Consider the following 22,503-nt stretch of genomic DNA (forward strand, 5'->3'; position numbering starts at 1 on the left):
AGGGCAGCCACGGTGGTGCAGTGGTTAGCATTGCCGCCTCACAGCAAGAGGTTCTCCGGTTCGATCCTCGGCTGGGGTGCCTTCTGTGTGGAGTCTGCATGTCCTCCCTGTGGTCGCGTGGGTTTCCTCCCACATCCCAAAGACATGCTGTAGGTGGATTGGACACACTAAATTGGCCCTAGGTGTGACTGTGTGCGTGCCTTCTGTGGAAGGTTGGGCACCGGGCTGGCAACTCGACACTGTAAAACTCCACTGCCAATCATGAGCGGACAAGGTGATCCACTGTGGTGACTCCTAACTGGGAAAAGCCGGAAGAAGAAGTTTTTCAAGGTGTAAAAAAGTTTATATACAATTCTCTTTATTTTTGGGTGGGTGTGCTGTACCTTATTACTATAAGGGCTGCTCATTTTAAAGATGAAAATGCTGTATATATAACTTTTTTTATTTCTGGTGGGGGCAATGTTTAGGGGTAAAGGCAGTGCATTTGTTAGATTACTAATAGACACTATTGTGGTGGTTTCAGGACATGTTGCTTTTACAGATGGAATGTTTTAGGGTAGCTTGCATTTTTTGTGTGTAAATGTGTGTGCTATTGTTTTTTAATTCTGTCTTCAAGAAGTTAGGATATCCTGCTTTGGATATTTTTTTTACAGTGGCTATTTTGTGAAGACTTGCAAGAACTTTTAAAAATGAAAATATGTGCATATTACTTTATTTTTTTGGGGGGGGGGGGCATGTAAAGAAGTGCATTTAGTGCATCTGGCATTCTACTAATACATGTTATTGTGACCGTTTCAAGATAGTTTGCTTTTATAGGTGGAAATGTGCATATTTTTTTAAACTGTCTTCAAGAAGTTTAAAATGTACTGCTTTGGGTATAATGTGAATATGAATGTACTGCTGTTGGGCCTTTTATTTACTTCTTCATTGTGTTGGGTAGGTCTTGCTATACCTTTCATATTAATGCTGTCTTTGGAGGTAAATGGGGTCCGTGGTATCTGTTGTGCTTTGTATTTTTTTTTTTACAGTGGGTGTTTGGAGATGACTTGCAATAAGTACTTTTAAAACTGAAAATGGGTGTATATGATTTTTATTTTTTTGGGTGGGGGGCATGTTCAAAGGCAGAGGCAGTGTATTTGGCATTCTATTAATAGATGTTATAGTGGTTGTTTCAGGATAGGTTTGCTTTTTCAGGTGAAATTGTTCTGGGAGAGTTTTCTTTTACAGGTGGAAATGTATGTATACTTTAATTATTCATTCATTTATATTGTTTTTAATGCCATCTTTAGAAGTGAACTGTAGTGGTTTGCGTAAAGTGGTAATTAACTCCATTGTGGTTGTACTGGTGTCTAATTCTTTGTTGTGCAGAGTAAATTATTATTATAATGTTAATACTTTAAACATATTTTTCCCCACCCTGCTTAGATGTGGAGTGTACTGTGGGCAGAAAGCTATATCTGTAGTTGCTTTGTTTGAATGTCTTTAATGGTTAATAAAGCTGCGTCTGTCAATGGCTTGTAAGTGTGCTTTTATTTTCTCTCTTTAGATGTTTTTACTGCTGCGCGGACATACAATATAAATGTTACCAACATAACTCTCAACTGATCCAAATTGTGCAGAGTGTTGACATTTTTGCCTGATACATTTGGTTTGTTCACCATAGAATTTCTGGTTTTCCTGGCAAATCATTTGAATTCGAAGTCACTAATGACAGATATTTGAGTTTCAGACTTTATATCTTTCAGAAAATACATGCTAATGCAAAACCTATTCTAGTAACTTTCTAACTGCAATAATTAAAATCTATCCCTGATTTTGAGCCTTTGTCCCCTCATTATTTTTGTTTTTGCCCAGATTTCTTGTTCTAAGGGTTTGAAAGCGCTGGTTACCAGCTGTGCTAATGCCAAAATTTTGATGGGTGAAATATTACCCCCCTCCCCATACTTAGCTGTTGGATCTGCTGTGCCACTAAGTCATTAGTCATTCTACCTTTTTAAATGGTTTTTAATGTTAAAAATTCCCTTCTCTTCCATTGCTCAAGTCTTCCATAAATCAGGTCAAGCCACTTTACAAATTGTTTTATGTTTCAGATGCCAGTATTTTTATGCCATTAATCTTAATGCCAGTTTTCAGATGTTGTGTTTTCCAAACCAGTACTTTCAAATGCTAGTGTGTTTCATGTCATTGTTTTTCATATAATTTCTTTCAGAAATCATGTTGTTCAAGACAGTTCTTTCAAATGCAGTTTTTTTTTTCAAACCAGTTCTTTCAGATGCCATGTTTTCATGCCAGCTCTTTTAAATGCCAGTGATTTCAGGCCCAGTTCTTTCAAATGCCAGTTTCGCTATGTTTCAGCATCTTAATAACGCAGTTCTGCTAAATGTGTTGCATATCAGATAAGTACATATTCAATAATGAAGAGAACAGCAGCTTAATCACAGTATACCACAAGTAAAAGAATGTGCAAGTGACAGGACATTTGGAAAATGGAATTCAACTTGATTGAGAAATGCAATGACCTGAAAGCATTCTGCTGGTACTGCAAAAAAAATGGAATTCCTAGACACCCATGGTAGAAGAAATTAAGTCACACAACATGAGGCAACTGCTTTTCCACAAGCAAACTCCAGTCACCTGATGACAAAGTAGACGAGGAACATAAACCATCAAGGACCCAAACTTAAGATTATTGTAACAGAAGCCTCTGAGGTGTTCCAAAAAGTTAAGCAATAACATCAACTATAATGGTTTGCACTGTGCAGTAAAATTAGCCAGTCAGTTGTGCAACTCGGGCATTGCAAAGAAACTATCTTGTGGAAGGACCAAGGCTGAAGCCATCATTGAAATGTTCTGGGACTGCACTCATTGGAATGTCTACTGCGTGACCTGCAGAAACCACGCATTTCATCTGCCATATCATCGGATTCTTCCAACTTGGAAAACATTAAATTATTTCCACTTGTTATGCGGTACGTTTCCAAAGAAGAACGGGTGGTGAATAACCTTCTGACTTTCTATGAATACCTTGATAAATCTTCCCAGGCCATATCACAACAAACTTTGAACATTACAGAAAAGCACTCCCTGCCCTGAACAGATTTTCATAGTTGACAGTGCCAGTGACAACTATGAAAACAAATCAGGGGGTGTATACCAAATTAAAGGAAAAATGCCCATCACTCAAGAAAGCTAACTGTAGTGCCCACATAATTCATAATGCAACACAACTACCTTATGATGTGGAAGTCCTTGTGATGAAACTTTTCAGTTATTTCTCAGGTTTTGCCACAAGAACCAGAGACTTGAAAGATGACAGAGTTCTGTGGCATGTAATTTGAGAATCTCCTAAGGCAGGTGACAATAAGGTGGCTGTCACTCCTGCAAACCATTGAGAGAGTAGTAAAAAAAGTATCCCAGTGTACCAGTCGTTATTTCCTTCCCCCAGGGAGAACAGAAGACCCCCTTTGCAGATATGGCCGTATTTTTCAGATAATGAGCATGGTAGGAATACATTGCCTACACTGCCCTAGTACTATCTGCACTTTCTCGGTATTGTTCTCATCGATTTCAGAGAGGACATAATTATACTAGAAAAAGCAGCACTTACTGCCCTCAATGAGCGCCCTTGGCCAGTACTATGGACCAGCACCCTACTCCCGCGGATCTTTAAGTGAAAAGCAAAAAAAAAAAAGATGTTCCTTCTACTGGCACACCAACCAGGTGACCAGATGCACAACACAATCCCTCCTCAGTCATTTAAGTCCCATTTCTGTGCCCTACCTCCAACTCTCCTTCAACAAATTTAATTAAAAAAAAAATGTCTTCTTTTAAACTACAAATACAGCAAACAGTTGATACAGTTTATACCCTGCCTACATAGAGCACTATGGCACTTACGCTTTAAACTTTTTTAAACTGTAGCAAACTACTTGCTACAAATGTAGACCATGTTTAGACCACCCATGGAGCGCTAAAGCATTCAGGTTTACCTGCAATACAGACTTTTAAAAGCCAGTATTGCATTAAAGAAAGACTGGGTTTAGTGGCTCCCTCCCCTAAACTTGGCACCAGTAGATACTGCCCCTCACACCCTGCCCTTGCTACACTACTGCTTGCTGCCATGGAGACATTTTCAATGATGGTCCCTCTTAAGAAAAAAAAAACTGCAAGCAAGAGCAGAAGATGCTTTCTTTGGTGGAAAAACTTAGGGCACTTACAAACTCATTACACAACACTTCTTTCAACAAGCTGAAGAGAGACTTCAATGTGTTCTTGGAGACATAGGTCAAGTACTTAGAACAGTTGTTTGATTTTAGTGAAAACAACCACCTGTTTACACCATCTAAGTTATATTTAACTAAGCCCTTTGAATTCAGTGTGACCACTGCCCTCAGTCTGCAGGACACAGATGAAGAAAGTCTTTTCTAGGAATATTTAACAATTGAGTCCTTTCTCCAAGGATTATGAACCACAGGCTTATTTATCACCAGAAGTTTTTTTTCAGAAAAGGGCCCAAGCTGACTGCACTATATCAATGCAGCTGCACAGAGACTTTTTTTATTTGGTTAAAAATAAAGTCTTGTTAAAATCTGAGCTAATGATGACTATAAATTACTGGATGAAATGCAGTGACTTTTATTCAAACATTATATCAAACCGGACACTTCATCATGCTATTAAATCAAATGCAAAGTACACATTTAAAAAGAAATAAGTGATTATTTTAGTGTGCTCGTAGTATGCAGTATGTAGATGTTTTACTTTTCTTGTTTAGATTAGTTATGGTTAGTGTGATAAGTAGAAGTTAGTTTTTAATTTAATTCACAATAAACATACTCTGTTTAATCATAAACATTTAAAACCAATTTGTGTGCTTTGGTGCAGTATGTAGACTTTTTAGTTTTCTTGTTCAGAATAGTTATGGTTAGGATAATATTCAGAATTTAGAGTTGTTTGCTTTTTTAAATAAACATACTCACATTTAATATGTGTAGACTGTTTTTTCATTAAAGTTTACTTACACACATTGCTCATATGTAACAGTAAGTGTTTTTGCAGTAATGCTTCACTTTTACTGTAACATGCATAACTTAAATGGTTCCTTAGATTTTGGTATGCTACAATAACTTCACAGCATAGTACCCATAAATACATCACCTTCCCCACTCCTGTATTGAGGGCATGTGTAGAGGGTGTGACCACACCCCCATGTCCCACTTTGGGATGCTTAAAAGGTGGTAACCCTAACAACATTAACTGCTTCACAACTACTATGGAGAGCAAAGGATGTACACTGTTAAACATTTTCAGTCCCCACTGCTCTGTTCCCAAACAGTAAGTGCTTATTTCTGAATCACTGCACTATTTTGATCCTGGTGCTCAATGTGACATCCAGATAATGTCCCACTGAACTGCCACCAAATAATGTGATGTCCCCTACTATCCTGGGTCAGTCAGTAACTAAGGAGCTTCAATCCTCACTACTGACTCCAATTTGAGACTGTCACTTAAACAGCAGTAATATTTCACAAATTTCCCCTAAGAGCACAACAGGAACACGCTATATAGCCTGGTACTGGACTGTATACTTCTGTCCACCCCTAATGTAACTCCTTATTACACACTTCAGTGCAATGTGTCCCAGTTTAAGACCTCTGATACACTTGCACTTAAATAAATTAAATTTCAAACATCCAAACCCTTCTGGGAAAGTCTGACACAGACTTCCAGCTGTGTCTCTTCCCCAAAATAATATGGTAATGCTGCCACCAATCAGAGTGTCTTAATGCCCTTCTAAAGAGTGTCTAATTATGAAAATCAAATATTAAAACAAATAGTAGCAAATGCCTAGGGGCATCAATGCTAGGAGCCTTAATCTGAAACTGCACTCACTGGAGGCTCTCCTCACACTGGAAGATGCTGATGTCTGTGCAGTCATGGAAACTTGGTTCAGGGCTCTGGACAGCACCCCTGCCTTACCAGGTATACCTCATTCCACACTTTCCAACCTCAAAATGAGGTTGGAAAGACTAAGGGTGGTGGAGTCTCTATCTTCATTAAAGACAGGCACACCTCCAGACTGGTTTACCAGCATGACGCACTGGAATTACTCCAGGTGCAACTGACAGTTGGCAAAACACCCATCCAAATTATAGCCAGCTACAGACCCCCCATTCATGTCTCATGACACCCATTCCTCCTACCTGGACCTACTTGACTCCACGGTACTACCTAACACCCTGATCCTTAGTGACTTCAACAACCCCACCATAGACTGGGTGAACTATTCCTGCACTAATGCACTCACCCAACGATTCCTTGACTTCATCAACTCTAATGGACTAAACCAGCTGGTCTCATCCTCCACAAGGGGAGATATAACACTTGGTTCTCACCAACATGGGCAACCACTGCACCACTCCCATAATATGCTCTTCCCTGGTGAGATCAGATCATCAGTCTGTCTCATTTGAAGTTTCTATCCCACCCAACCACTCCCCAGCCGTAACCAGGCTAAAAAACTTCTCAAAAGCTGACTCCAACCTCCTAAGGGAGGGTATCAGCAGCTTCACACCACCACCTCCCTCAGAGGATGCAAACAACTATGCTGAACAGTACACACCAGTGCAGTATACAAGCACCTGTACAACTGCATGGACTCAGCCATACCCAACAGAACTAAAACTTGCTCCTCAAGGAAACACAAACCTGCCTGGTGGACAGTCTCTATCAACAGGCTTTACAACAAAAGGAAGAAACTGTTGTCCAAGGGTAAAAAGGAACAAATTCCAAATTGGAAAAACTCCATCCTCTGCCTCAACAAGCAAATTAGATCACTAGTGAAAAACTCCAAAGCCAATTATGAGTTGAAACTAGCCTCCGAAACAAAGAGGAACCACAAGTCCTTCTTCAGTTACGTTAGGAACCTCCACGGCAAAGCCCAAGTTTGTTCCAAATTAGTACTTAATGGTATCACTTACAATGATCCTGCTGAATTAGCCAACCTGCTAGCTGACAGGTTCAGTGCAAACCTCACCCTCTTTAAATTTCTAGTCTCCCACCAGGACACAAGTGCTCCTCAGCAATTACATTCTGCTTGCGAGCACACTAAACCAAATCTGCAGTCTGCGGCTACCACTCCACCCATACAGTATAAGAAGGAATCAATACTGCAAACTAAACAAGGATATACATTTTGAGCCTCAAGAGCAGGAGCACACTCAAGCAAATCTGCAGTCTGCGGCTACCACTCCACCCATACAGTATAAGAAGGAATCAATACTGCAAACTAAACAAGGATATACATTTTGAGCCTCAAGAGCAGGAGCACACTCAAGCAAATTTGCAGTCTGCGGCTACCACTCCACCCATACAGTATAAGAAGGAATCAGTACTGCAAACTAAACAAGGATATACATTTTGAGCCTCAAGTGCAGGGTCAGTTCACCCAAGCATTCTACTTGTATGTTTTATGAGAGTGAAGCTATTACATTAGCAGTATTTCTTAGTAGTTCTCAGCTTGCTAATAAAACTGACTGTTGTAGCTTTGTGTCCTCCCCCCTGCTAGTATAGTAATCTTAACTGTCCAATAGACAGTATACATTTAATTCACATCCCTGTGACTAAATTAACCATCAAGCAGCCCTCTCAGTGCTTTCTGCCTTAGTTTGTATCACTTGGAGGCCCACCTGTTTATTTGCATCTCTACACATTCCCCTTCATTGCTAATGTATCTCCCTACTCTAATCTGTGCACAAACTGGTTACTAATCAGCAAGTCAATGTGAAGACACACTCCCAACCTTAATAAACTCTGCTGTCTCTTCTCTCCTTCACTTTACAGATAGTTTGAATTATTACTTACCCCCTCTGAGGCCTTCACTGATTGCCTCTCTGGTTTCTTTGCATTTCACCTGGTGTACACCCCTTGTGCTATCTCCCTCCCTCAATACAAAGTCTATATTAGAATCCTGCTGAGCATGGAGCCATCTTTAAATTTCTAGTCTCCCACCAGGACAGAAGTGCTCCTCAGCAATTACATTCTGCTTGCCGGTAAGCCACTAGACCTCAGGAATTTGTTTTAAAAGTGTTCAGATTTGTAAAGTAATATTTACTTTTTCTTTTGTCTTGGTTGGCTCTGCCCGGCTCTGTTTGCCCTCGCTAACGCTCGGGCTCTCTCCGCTTCCCTGACCTGCCCCCACTAGCTCTACATTTATACTAATCAAAGCCACACCCACAGCTCACCCTCACATCACCTCCACCAATCACAGCTCCTCAAGTCATATTACATTATACCACACCAACTTGCTCCACACAAAATACTCCCAGTCACTTTCATTCCCACTAGGCATTTTTTACATCACCCACACTACTTCCCCATCCACATATAGTAAAACCCCATAATTCCTATTCAGACCCCCCCCCCCACCTAGAAACAACTTAAACTTTATAACCATGACTATCACACAACTAAGTCTAGTCTGCCTTCTCATAATTCTTTACACCACCACACGTTATCACTCTAGCAATATCCCTAAACTTAGTAGCACAACACTGCATTATGCACTCTCGTATACAGACACCACACATTATAATAATATCTGCCCACAGTTATTCAAGAACTACATAACGGACCAATTCAGGACTAAACACATATGCTCTCATTCCTACCCCAAAAAAACACAATACTTTCTCACAATCCTCACCAAACTCCAACATCTGTATAACCATTTTAACTCCAGGCTCACCATAAGTGGGGATATCCACCCCAACCCAGGCCCAAATCCATCCTGTCCAACTCAAACTGCTCAAACACAAATGTCAGAACATAACATCCCCACTTTCTTCATCCCTGGGCAAATCAACAACAGCATCAAAACCAACCATATTTTAATGCTAAATATTAATATTAGAAGTATCAAAAATAAAATACCTGAACTCCAGGCCACAACAGCACACTACTCCCCAGACACAGTTGCTTTAACAGAAACCTGGCTAAATAAAAACATAGCTAACTAAGAAGTTCTCCCTACCAGCTACAATATCATTAGACAAGACAGACCACTTCGTAAAGGGGGTGGAACTGCCTTACTGTACAAGTCAAACTTAACTCTCCGTCAATTACCAAACTCCTACCCCTCCCCCAATAATTGGGACATACCTATCTCAAAAATTCAACTTCACCCTAAAAAGGTCATCACAACAATTGTGATCTATATTCCACCTGGTAATACACCTGCTAGCCTTGAAGACTTCTTATCCTGGTGTTCTTCCACATACTCACAAGAAACCCTTATTCTGGGGGACTTCAACCTAGATTGGTTCACCTGTATATCAGAACCACCAAGTAATCTAATAAATCTCCATGGCTACCAGCAGCTAGTCCAAATTCCAACTAGATGTGATAAAAAATCTAAAAGGGAATCCATCCTTGACTGGGTCCTAATTAACAACCCCACATTGTACCCTCACACAGGCAGTCTCCCAGATACCTTAAGTGACCACAACATAATATACTTTATACGTAGTAGAACAAGCATATACAAAACCACTAACTATATATCCACTAGAAACACAAAAAAATTCTCTCCTGAGGTCAACACTTTACTCTGTAACTGTGACTGGACCCCCCCTAAAAACCCTCCCACTTGACCAGGCTGTAGCATATTTCAACAAAACATTTCTACAACACCTAGACACTGTCGCTCCATTGCGCAAAATCAAGGTTAGAACCTCTACAAACCCCTGGCTCAGTAAAGAAACCAAATAAATCCTCAAGTCCAGAAACACTGCCTGGCTTTACTATAAAAAAAACAAAGAAACACAAAGCCTAACTAAGTACCAAGAACTGCGCAACCATGCAAAAAAATGCATTAGGCTGGACAAAAAATCCTACTACACAACATTACAAATTAAATACCAACACAACCCACAAAAATTTTGGAAAAATGTAAACCAGCTACTAAAATCCACCCAAAAGGTACCCCCAAACCAACCACCCCTGACACTAAAGTTCCCATCGAAACACAATTCAACTCCCACTTTGTGAACTCAATTTTATCCTTAGTATCACAGGGCAGTTCCTTCCTCACTATCCCCCCAACACAAATAATACTAATACAAGCTTTACCCTCAAAACAGTTTCCACCACTTCAATCAAAAGCATGCTCTCCAAACTAAAAACCTCATCAACAGCAGCCAACCTACTCCCCAGCTATTTCTCGAAACTCACAGCAGATGCTATTGCTATCCCAGTCTCCACTCTCATAAACAGATCAATTGTTGAAAACTATGTGCCCAAACTCTGGAAAATATCCTATGTTACACCCATACATAAAGGCGGGACCTCCACTGAACTTAATAACTACAGACCCATTGCTTTACTCTCCCCCCTGGCCAAAATCCTAGAAAAATGCATCCATACCCAAATGCTAAACCATCTCCTAGACAGCAACATCCTGTCACCTACTCAGCATGGTTTCAGACCTGCCCATAGTACCACTACAGCCCTCCTCTGCTTCACAGACACAGTAAACCATCTCAAAAATGAAGGCCTACAAGTGTCAACTCTTTTTTTGGATCTGTCCAAAGCATTTGACACAGTCTCACACCAAATCCTGCTAAACAAACTAAACCAATATCATCTATCAAATTCCACTCTTACCTAATTCCAAGGCTACTTAGCTGACAGGTACCAAGCTGTGAAATGGGAAAATTCTCTCTCTCCTCAGCTGCCCATAACTATAGGAGTCCCACAGGGTTCTATCTTAGGACCACTACTATTCACAGTCTTCACAAATGACCTCCATACCTCCACACAGCATGCATCTATAATTCAGTATGCAGATGACACTACCTTAATCTGTGCTGCACAAAACATTCCCACCCTCCGGCAAACAACTCAACTAGCATTCTCTGACGTTGAAAACTACCTTACTAAAGCCCAACTTATCCTCAATCCAAAGAAAACTCAGCTTATGATTATAACCAGTTCTAACAAAAACACTAACAGTCAATTCACTATCTACTCCACTAATGCTACTCCAATTGCTACAGTGGCACAGGCTAAGCTATTGGGAATAACGACAGACTCCCACTTAAAATTTGATAGTCATCTCAACTTAACTATTAAAAAAGTACAAGCCAAACTGGGGTCGCTCTACCATATCAAACCATTTCTTACCAACAACACAAGATCAGCTATTGCTCGCTCCCAACTTCTATCCACCCTACTCTATGCATCTCCCATTCTGACTAATCTCAACAAAACTGAACTAAGCAAAATGGAAGCCTGCTATAACAGAATTGCCCGCTTTGCTGCAAATTGCTCATAGGTTCATAGGTTCATACTAGGCTATCTGCCCGAGGGCATTTACAAGCCTAGCCCATAGTTTTGTGGCTTACGCCACCCCTTTAAGTTTGGAGAAACTATGCCCATTATTTTGCTGTGCCTCTGTCGAGCAGTGACACTGAGGTAACCCCTGGGGTGTATCTGCGATCTCCCATCCATTGGTCAAGATTCCTCTTGAACAAGGCCAGCAAGGTGCTCTGCCTCACATATACCGGGATTTTGTTCCACAGCATAGGGAGTCTTTGGGTGATGAATCTATCCCTCCAGCACGTCCTATTAATAACCGTGTCGAGGTTTAAGTCTGCCGCCCTTGTGGCTCTGAGGGATCTAGACTTTTTGAGATGAAGCATGTTCATCAAATCTGGGTTTGACATGGCCTTGTATGTCAGGCACAGGTCACCTCTGAGCAAGCGGTAAGCAACTGAATATAACTGGAGTTCTTTCAGTCGGGCAGCATAAGACAGATTTTTGAGACCCTTTATCATTTTGGTGAGGAACTTTTGTGGCCTCTCCAGCTGCTGCAAGTGTCGGGTCAGATACATTCCGAATGGGGCATTGTACTCAATCATTGGTCTGATGAGTGATGAGTATAGGGAGACTATGACCTCCCTTGATCTAGATGTGAATCCCTTCATGATAAGGTGGGCAATGTAGAAGGTCTTCCTAACTACTTTAGCAATATGAGTGTCGAATGAAAGGCTACTGTCAACCTGGGTCCCCAGGTCCCTGATGACTTCTTCTGTGATCAGTGGATTGCCACCTATATGGTAGCTAGGGGTAACCTTGTTTTTACCGAAGGGTATGACTATGCATTTCTTGGCATTTAACTTTAGGCCATGGCTCTGGCACCAGTTATCCGTTTCTGTGAGACCCTTCTGAAGGATATCTGTGTCAGATGTGTTTTCGACTACGGCGCCCAGTTTGCAGTCATCTGCAAACTTTGTCAGCCATAACCCTCCTGTGTTTGCTTGTACTTCAGAAAAGTAGATGCCAAACAAGAGTGGGCCCAGGACTGAGCCCTGTGGGACACCACTTGTGACAGGCTTTGAGTCTGACATGGCGCCAGCAACTCTGACCCTGTGGGTTCTGTCACTCAGCCAGTTTGTAACCCATCTTGTAATGTATGGGTTTACATTTAAGTTGATGAGTTTTTCAATGATACCCGAGTGGGGTATTGTATCGAAAGCCTTTGCCAGGTCTAGGTAGGCTGTATGGACTGCCTTTCCTCGTCAATGGCCTTGGTGACTGTTTCAAAAGTCAACCAAGTTTAAAAGGCATGATCTGCCTTTGACAAAGCCAAACTGGGTTGGATCCAAAGTCTGCAAATTCCCTATGTCTTTATTTATGAGATCCATTATGATCCTCTCCATGGCTTTGCAGATAAGGCTTGTCAAGCTAATGGGACGGTAATTTCCAGGGTCGGTGGAGGCACCGCCTTTGTGGAGTGGGACCACAGTCGCTGTCGCCACTCCTGGGTGCGTATCTGGAGGTGAGACTAAGATTAAACAGCTGTCCTAACTGTGGGTTTAATTCCTCGTTGAGTTCGTGGAGCACACAGCCGGGGACACCATCAGGTCCCATGGATGCTGTGTTCTTTGCCTTGGAGAGAGCAGTTCTCACCTGGGCGTTAGAGATGTTTGGGGGCTACAATCATTTGGTATAGATATCTCTCCTTTTGGGGAGGGAGAAGTTTGCACTAAACCTGTCAGCCAGTATGTTGGCAATGTCTGTAGGATCAGTAATCTTCACATCATTTTGAACTAATTCTGAGCATATCTGGGAGTTTCCTCCTAGGTTTCTGACATAGCTAAAGAATGCCTTATGGTTGTCTTTAGAGTCCTTAGCTATTTTTCTCTCAAAATTAGCTTTGGATGATTTTATGAGAGCTCTTAGCTTTTTACTTATAGTGATCAGCGGTGTCTTACCTTTTAAGGATTTTGCTCTATCTTGTAGTAGCTTTCTCCTTTTGTTGTAGAGTTTGTCTATGGCTGGGGTCCACCAGACTGGACGCTTGCCTTTGGTACAAAGAGTCTTTGTTTTGCTTGGGATTGCCTGATCTATGCAGCCCTGCAGGTGCTGGTAGAAGGCATTTGTAAGTGATTCAGCAGTTTGGGTAATGTTTACCGCCGGCTCGGGGGCCTTAAAGGAGACCACACTAGTCTTTAGAAGTGTGAAGTCGGCTTTCGAGAAGTTCTTTACTGTGGTCTTTTTTATTTTGGGGTGGGGGCGGGATGAGGACCTCCAGCGAGATTAGTTTGTGATCTGATCTCACCAGTGAGGGGTATACTTCCGGTGTTGAACATTGTGCTCCCATGTTCGTGATGATGAGATCAAGTATGTCTTCTCCTCTTGTGGGGATGGTGACTAGTTGTTCCATGGCATTTGAGTTTATGAATTCCAGGAACTTTTGGGCTAGAGTGTTTGGGCTTGAGTAGTGTTCCCAGTCTATATTAGGGTAGTTGAAGTCACCTAGTATGATGGTGTTCAGAGATACATTTATTCCCTCCAGTGTTTTCAGGAAGGCCATGTGAGGTTCCTGAGTTTGCGAGGGTGGCCTGTAACATGCTACAAATTGCACAGCAGTCTTGCCTATGGTTAATTGCACCTGGATGGTTTCCGATGCATCATGCGTTGCCACCAATCTTGAGGTGTGGGTGTCCTTGATGAATATGGATACCCCCCCTCCTTTCTTGGTATTGTCTGGATTTTGGGGCCGGAACGCATGATATGAGGTAAAACCTGATAGTGCTGGGGTGCTCTCAGGAGCCTTGAACCAGGTTTCTGTCACAGCACAGACATCGATGTTCTCCATACTGAGAAGGGCCTCGAGTGCGTGCATCTTGAGGTTGAGACTTCTGGCATTGAGCAGCATTACCCTTAGTTTTTTTTCTTTGTTGTGTTCTAGGGTGGTAGGTTTAGAATTTGAGCCTTGCCTAAAAAAGGCACTATGGGGTTGGCAAGAGCCTTTGCCAAAATCCGGAATACCAGGGTGACAGGTGCAAGCCGTCCCTTGAGAAGCAGCGTGGCTTGTCCAGCATGTCATCCCAGGCAGACAGACATTGGATCCCCTTTGAATGACACCAGAGTTTAAGCCAATTGTTAAAGCTGATCATCTTATCTCTGTATTGTGGCATCATTCTTGGTGAAGGTAGGATACTGCTCAAGGTCAGGGTCATACCTGCCTGGGCTACATAATCAGAGAGCTCCTCTATGTCTCTTTTCATGTAGTCCAAGGAGGTACGTCTCAGGTTGTTTACACCAGCGTGGACAATGATTGAGTCGTACTTGTACCTGCTGTTGAGAGACCTGAGTGCTTGCGTTATGTGGCGGATTCTAGCGCCCGACAGGCAGCTTACTGTGACCTTCTCCTTACTCAGTCTGGTGAGCGGGATGTCAGTGTGTCTGACTATGGAGTCACCAATGACTAGTGTGTCTGGCATTGTGTTTGGCCTTAAGGGCTGTGACTGCTTGACACTCTGACTGTGTGGTCCATGTGTTGCAGGTGTTGTGTTCTGAAGTGGTAGTTGTTTGGGTGTCTGCTTTGGTGGCCTCTGCTGTTTTGGTAGATTTTTGATCAGAGCCTCCGAGTATGTCTTTGTGTGTTTATGTGTATGATTTGAGGTTGTGATGGTATTATGTGAGACTGGGTCTATAGTGTGTGTGGTTACCTTCTCCTCCTGTCTGGTCTTGCCAGTCCTATGTTGAGAGAGCTCAGCCTCCAGTTTGGCCGTATAGTTGCATCTCTCGCATGTATTTGTGTTTTGTGGGAGGAGGAGAGGGTTGTCTGTGTACATGAGGCAACTGTAACATTGCCTCAATATTCCCAGGTTCACCAGCTGAGCAGGAGAGGACATTAGCAACTGATCCCTCGACATGCTAGAAGGAATAGACAGAAAAACTTAAAAAAGGTTCTGGGGGATGTGGGTGACCGAGAAATGGGGTTTGCTTTTTTGGGGTGCTTTCTATAACAAGAGTGCTGTATCAAGGTGATAAGTACTGTAGGAGCAAGTGCTGGGCTATACAGATAGAGAATAGTCTACTTGGGAGTCAAGTAGAGATAAGTTATAGTTATAGGATACACTAAATAGAGCAGTAGTATACTTTGAGGAAGGTAGTTTTAAGGGAAAATTTGAAGAGTGGAATGCTATACTTTTCGATTAATTGCTATCAAAGGCTAGTACACTTGAGTGTATTAGCCTGTAATTTAACTTTTAGGCAAAACTTAAATTAGCAAGTGCAGTAAACAGTTTTAGCTTATAAAGACAGTAAAAACAGTGCAAAGTTCAATAAAACAAGCAAAAACAGTGGTCGAAAGTATCAAATAGTCGAAAAAGCCAAGAAAAATACTTAAAATCTGGAAAGGTAGTCTTTTCTGGTCTCTGCTGCTACAGGAACACTGCTGGCCACCACGAGGAGCTGTGCTGAGTTCTCAATAGCTGAAAAAGCCCGCCAAAGCGCGCTTTATAGCAGGGGGCTGGAAAAGACAGGAAATGACCCAAAATGGCCAATAAACTACAAGTTACTGCCTTAAACCACTCCTCTAAGGACAAACAGGCAGCTCAGTACTCCCCACTCTCACTGGTGAGTAAAGAAACTTCCCCCTGACCAAACAAGGAAAATGGAGAAACACAGGAACCAAGACAAAGCCCAGGGATCAGCAAAATCTGGTCTCTGGAACACTAGTTAGGAAAGTATGGAAAAACAAAGATTTTTTTTGTTTTTTTTCAAGATTTTTTTACAGAAAGGCAGAAAACACAATAAATTCTATACTTTTCGATTAATTGCTATCAAAGGCTAGTACACTTGAGTGTATTAGCCTGTAATTTAACTTTTAGGCAAAACTTAAATTAGCAAGTGCAGTAAACAGTTTTAGCTTATAAAGACAGTAAAAACAGTGCAAAGTTCAATAAAACAAGCAAAAACAGTGGTCGAAAGTATCAAATAGTCGAAAAAGCCAAGAAAAATACTTAAAATCTGGAAAGGTAGTCTTTTCTGGTCTCTGCTGCTACAGGAACACTGCTGGCCACCACGAGGAGCTGTGCTGAGTTCTCAATAGCTGAAAAAGCCCGCCAAAGCGCGCTTTATAGCAGGGGGCTGGAAAAGACAGGAAATGACCCAAAATGGCCAATAAACTACAAGTTACTGCCTTAAACCACTCCTCTAAGGACAAACAGGCAGCTCAGTACTCCCCACTCTCACTGGTGAGTAAAGAAACTTCCCCCTGACCAAACAAGGAAAATGGAGAAACACAGGAACCAAGACAAAGCCCAGGGATCAGCAAAATCTGGTCTCTGGAACACTAGTTAGGAAAGTATGGAAAAACAAAGATTTTTTTTTTGTTTTTTTTTTTCAAGATTTTTTTACAGAAAGGCAGAAAACACAATAAATGCTATAATTTTCGATTAATTGCTATCAAAAGCTAGTACACTTGAGTGTATTAGCCTGTAATTTAACTTTTAGGCAAAACTTAAATTAGCAAGTGCAGTAAGCAGTTTTAGCTTATAAAGACAGTAAAAACAGTGCAAAGTTCAATAAAACAAGCAAAAACAGTGGTTGAAAGTATCAAATAGTCGAAAAAGCCAAGAAAAATACTTAAAATCTGGAAAGGTAGTCTTTTCTGGTCTCTGCTGCTACAGGAACACTGCTGGCCACCACGAGGAGCTGTGCTGAGTTCTCAATGTATATAGAACTCATCACTGTACTGCTTTGAGACAGCTCCACTGGCTTGAACTGCCCAACCTACTAACCTACAATCAGCTATGCCTCTGTCATTCTATCTATTACCTCCCCAATAAGTGTCCTGCCCTCAAAAACCTAGTACAACATCACTCAGCCAAAAGGCCTATTAGATCATCAAGCAAACTACTACTAGAAGTCACCAACAGCTACAATAGCTTTGGAGATGCACTACATAGTAGTTCAGTGGCTAAAAAATGGAACTCTGTCCCTACAAGCATTCAAAACACATAATCCAAAGCCTCCTTTAAAGACCTCATCAGGCAACATCTCAAGGAATGTTGGCAGTACCATGATTGCTCCCCAGGCTAGTGAAAGCGGATAACACATACATACAAAATCTAGAGCACTTGATAATAGTTTTCAATCTTACTCACAAACACTGGCTAATCTACAATGTATGTACTGTACCTGTGTACTATGTATGTATTCTACCTATGTTCCAAATTTCAGCTGTACACCACAAATCTATTAATTACCTTTATTTTTAAAAGTAATATTTTTTTGTTTGTTCTCTCCACTGTAACTGTTTATGTGCCGCATACCACTGTAAAAACATGTCTCCTGTAATTTTTGTGTATACTGATCATGTCTAAATAACTAAATGTGTCTGTAATTTTTCTTTGTGGAGCTTTTCTCCCTGGGCCTCTGCTGAAAAAGGGCCTTTTCGGCTCAGTAAGACACCCCCGGTTAACAAATGTAAAATAAAATAAAATATAGCTCCCGAAAGGCCCAGTCAACATTCCCGATACTTGTCCCACACCTCACATCTCCACAGATCTAGTGTTTAAGGCCCTATCCAAGGTAAAGAACACACCTTCCATAGGACCTGACAGAATCCCAGGCTGTATTCTGCATCATCTCTAGCAAGAACTAGCTTCGCCATTCAGCACCCTATTCAACCATAGCCTAATTACAGGCTTTAATCCAGCAGAGTGGAGAACCATCATTGTCATCCCCTTGTACAAAGGTGGTGCCACTACTGACCCAGGAAACTACTGCCCCATTAGCTTGACAAGTCTGATATGTAAAGTCATGGAGCGTATTATTATGGATCTCATAAACAAGGACATAGGCAATCTCCAAGCACTTGACCCCACCCAATTTGGATTTGTCAGGGGCAGATCTTGCCTACTGAACCTAGTTGACTTCCTTGAGACTGTCACCAAGGCCCTGGATGAGGGAAAGTCAGTTCATACAGCTTACCTTGACCTGGCCAAGGCCTTTGACACAATCCCTCACTTGGGCATCATCGAAAAGCTAACACAACTTGGTGTTAATCCCTACCTCATCATATGGTGGCCAACTGACTCACAGATAGGAACCACAAGGTCAAAATAGGTGCCGCCACCTCCGACAGCAGACCTGGTGCCAAAGTCATGGCCTTAAGTTAAACACAAAGAATGTATTATCATATCATTTGGCAAAAATAGTGCCTCTACTGATTACCACATCAATGGCAACCCCTTAAGCACACAATCCATGGTGAGAGACCTGGGTACTCAGGTTGACAACAATCTCACATTCGACCATCAAGTTGTGGCAGTAGTCAGAAAAGCCTTTTACTTGGTTCATCTTATATGTAAAGGGATTGCATCCAGAAAAAAGGAGGTTATTACCTCTCTGTACTCCTCCCTTATTAGACCTATAATTGAGGGTATAACACCCGTTTGGTATGTACCTCTCCAAACACCTGCACCAACTGAAAAGGCCACAGAAATACCTCACAAAGAGAATCCATGGCATCCAACACCTGTCCTACATGAACAGGCTCAAATCACTAAAACTTTACTCGGTATCATACAGATTGCTCAGAGGTGATCTGTGTCTCACCTACAAGACAATATCGGATCCTGCCCTACTAGTGATGCTCCATATCCATAAGTCTAACTCCTCGTGCATTACCCACTTGATAGGCCAAAATGTAATATGCAACATCAACAAACCCTGCTGGAGACAGGTTTGTCTCCCAGGCACTGCCCCGTCTCTGGAATAGACTTCCCATACATGTCAGAGTACCTCGCTGACCCTCTTCAAGCGCAACCTTGATGAGTGGATGGGAAACCACAAATTTGTCTCGTGGGTTCCACCTTTGTCCCTCAGTGACAGGAGCGACAGGTGCTGACTGAGGTTTCTTTTTTGGGGATAAACACTTGGCTTGGCTTGTAAGGACCCCAGGGCCATTAGCCTAGTAACCTCCTATGAAATGACCTAAGCAACCAGGCTTTCCAAGTGGCCCTGAGAATTATCAAAGCAAGTATAAGCACTCTTAAAGCACTAAAGAAAAAAACAGATTGACCAGCCACAAGGTAATTTAATAAAAATATTTAACATTGAGAAAATTATTAAAAATATAAAACAGTAATTTCTAATAAACAAACACAACTCAGTCACCAGGAAAATGAAATCAATACTGCAGGATGGAAATCCAACATTCAGAAAAACTCTACCTAATCTGACTAGTTATTTCCTATCTGACTAAAGAACACTGTCCCTGATCTAAGCTAAATTACTACAACAGAACAAAGGCAGGCTTACAGTTCTTGGTGAGTCTCATTTTGGGTCTCCACTGCACAGTACATTTGTAACTGTCACTGCTGTAACGGACTACTCTAACTGACAACTGACTACTAACTGTCTTCAGCAAGCTCTTTTATAGACTAGTTTGTCAACTGTTCCAGTTCTAATTTCCATTTCATATTTTGAAAATCAACCAACAGCTGTTTTCTAAACATTCATTCCTATCTTTCAGCTTCTGACAGTAACACACAGCAACTGTCAACATTCCGATGGCATCATCTGCTGATCAGCTGAATCTGAGAAAGTTTGACTTTACAATCTCTCTTCAAAAAACATGCACAGTTAAAAATGTAAAGAAAACATTCTGTTCAAACATATCATAAATCAGCATTTATTATTTATTTGCTTTTGTTAACCGGGAAAGTCCACTGGGCTATCAGCCCATTTTCAGTGGAGGCCCGGGGAGAAAAGCTCCAAAAACAATATACATAATAAAGAGTTTGTTTAGAAAGTTAATAACAGCGTTTAACAATATACAGGAGTAGTAACAGCATATATCACAGCTAGTCATGCTGGCATAATACTACACAGGTTAATCTAAAATTATGTACAAAAACTCAACCAGACATGCTAGCACAAATAACAGTGTCCAATTTCTTCACACTCTGCTCTGGTATGTTAATCCTGGTGTAAGGCCACTAGGCAGAGCATGTCTCTAATTTCATTACTTGCACCCACAGCAGGCCACTGTACTGCCACTTGCCAGAGGCTTCATACCAATATAACAGTTTTTGAACTGTAATACAGTGTTTCTTAATACAAAGATTCAAAGTATATTTCAAAATGAGAAAGTCAATTTCCATTTGAATAAATATTAGGTTAATAGATTTATTTATCATAGCTGTGTAAAATTTTAAATGACTACTTAAATTGTATTCTTTAGGAGGCACTGAGTAGAATTTCATTTTTTTTAATCTTTCGTGGGGATGTAGCTGTTTTAGCATCTCTCAACTGCTGAACTCTGCCTTTTGGAACTCACAAAAAATTAATCAGTAGTCTTACCTTTTTTGAATTATATACTTACACAGTTTAGGTATTCTTGAAAATGATTTATTTTCTGATATTATTCAGACATTTTACCTATGGCTTAGTTCTTTTAACATCTCCTATTTTCTTGTAATATTGCTTATTATTTTTTAGTGAATTTCACTGGTCACTTAACTGATCCTGTAACTATGTTCTAAATGCTTTCATTTGTATAAGAAAAGAGTAATTCTCTATATTTTCCATAACATTCCCTGGGATTCACAGAAGTTTCCTCTGCCAATGCTAACTACACAGTGATGACAGAAATTCTGATTCAGAGACATTGTATGGTTCATTATTGTCTCATTTCCAAGTCTCTGAATCTAACACAGCATTGTCAGACCTGACGGTGCTAGTGTTCTCCCTAGCTGCCCATACAATTTGTTAGTAAAGCACCAAGGCACCCCCTTAAATATGCACATTGCAAACATTTACTTACTTACACACACATGACACATCCTGCCCCTGTGACATCGCTGGATATACCTGCACTGCAAATATTACCATAAGAGTGAATGGGTAACTCATGTCTCTCACACACACACACACAAAATGACGCACCCTGCCCCTATGACACTGCTGGACTTACCTGCACTGCAAATATTACCATAAAAGTGAATGAGTAACTGCTCTCTTTTGATGGTGTTCACTTTTTCCTCCTAGAGTAAAATTTTATCTGGCCAAGAGATTCAGGAATTTCCACGAGACTGCATATGGTTAATTAGCATTAACTACTCTCCCAGACTCCCACAAGACTGCTATCCAGACTAAGGCCTCAGTGGTAGAGCAAACTAAGAATCAGAAAGGCTTAACATGATGCAGAAACCTTCTGAGATAAGGTCCTGCATTCCACTAAGTGTTTCTGAATCCAAGGCATTAAGTGATGCAGTGAGTAGCACTGCTTCCTCAGAAAAAAATATTCTGCAGTTTGATTAATATGCCCTCTTTGTGCAGTTTTCACGTCCCCTCCACTCCATATCTGTATGCATTCTTACGTTGTGCTTTGGTTCCTTATACCGCTGAAAAACATGCATTAAATGAACTTGTGTTCTCCCAACTGCCTATATGTGTGCGTGCAGTATGTGTGAAAGTGAGACTGTGCATTCTCGGGTAAGCCACTGCCCTTTCTAGAATAGGTTTCAGTGGTTGGCAGGAAAGGTTCTAGCATCACTGTAACTTGTAAAGCATAAAGCACATTGCTGGAAAGTTGAAGAAGACTGACGTACTCTTAATGAAATAGAAAGACAGTAATGGTCCAATAAAACAGTAGTGGTAATATTAAGATTTTTTGATTCCTTTAAGGTCAAACTACGTAAAGTCTGTCATCAGTTATAAAAAGGTACTGTGGACATTTGATTTAATCAGATGAAGGCATAGATTGATTAATCCAACTTGGAATGATATTTTCTCCCTTAATAGAGAACCAGCAAACATACTAACCACTTTTTACGTATCAGCTAGACAAATGGCCCTCAAATCTTTTAGTACTGTTAAGCTACTGAAAATCATCTTTAAAGATGTGAATTAAAATGTGCACCCCAACAAAAAATGGTCTCAAAACAAATAAGAAACTTGGTAATCTTTATAAAGCCAAACAAATCCTCACTGATTATGCGAGAACTGCAACAGCCCAATGTCACGTTACCTAGCCTGTTCTATGTTCCTGGTATGATCAGTTTAACTTTTTCACAGGTGATTAAAAAGTACAGTTGTATTAAGAATGCCAGTAATTGTAAATGTTAGAGTGTGTCCATTGCTACAGTACTTACAGTGCTGACTCCTGGGATGACTGTAGATGCCCTACAACTGGAC

General features: G+C 41.1%; 1 protein-coding gene across 1 annotated transcript in view; it reads right to left on the minus strand.

Moving 5' to 3' along the window:
• Window positions 1-22,503, minus strand: part of NT5C (5', 3'-nucleotidase, cytosolic) — a 166,361-nt gene that overhangs the window by 17,353 nt on the left and 126,505 nt on the right. The window lies entirely within an intron of this gene.

Source organism: Protopterus annectens, chromosome 4.part0, assembly GCF_019279795.1.
Source record: "Protopterus annectens isolate FY-2018-M chromosome 4.part0, PAN1.0, whole genome shotgun sequence".
In the NCBI taxonomy this organism is placed as follows: domain Eukaryota; kingdom Metazoa; phylum Chordata; order Ceratodontiformes; family Protopteridae; genus Protopterus; species Protopterus annectens.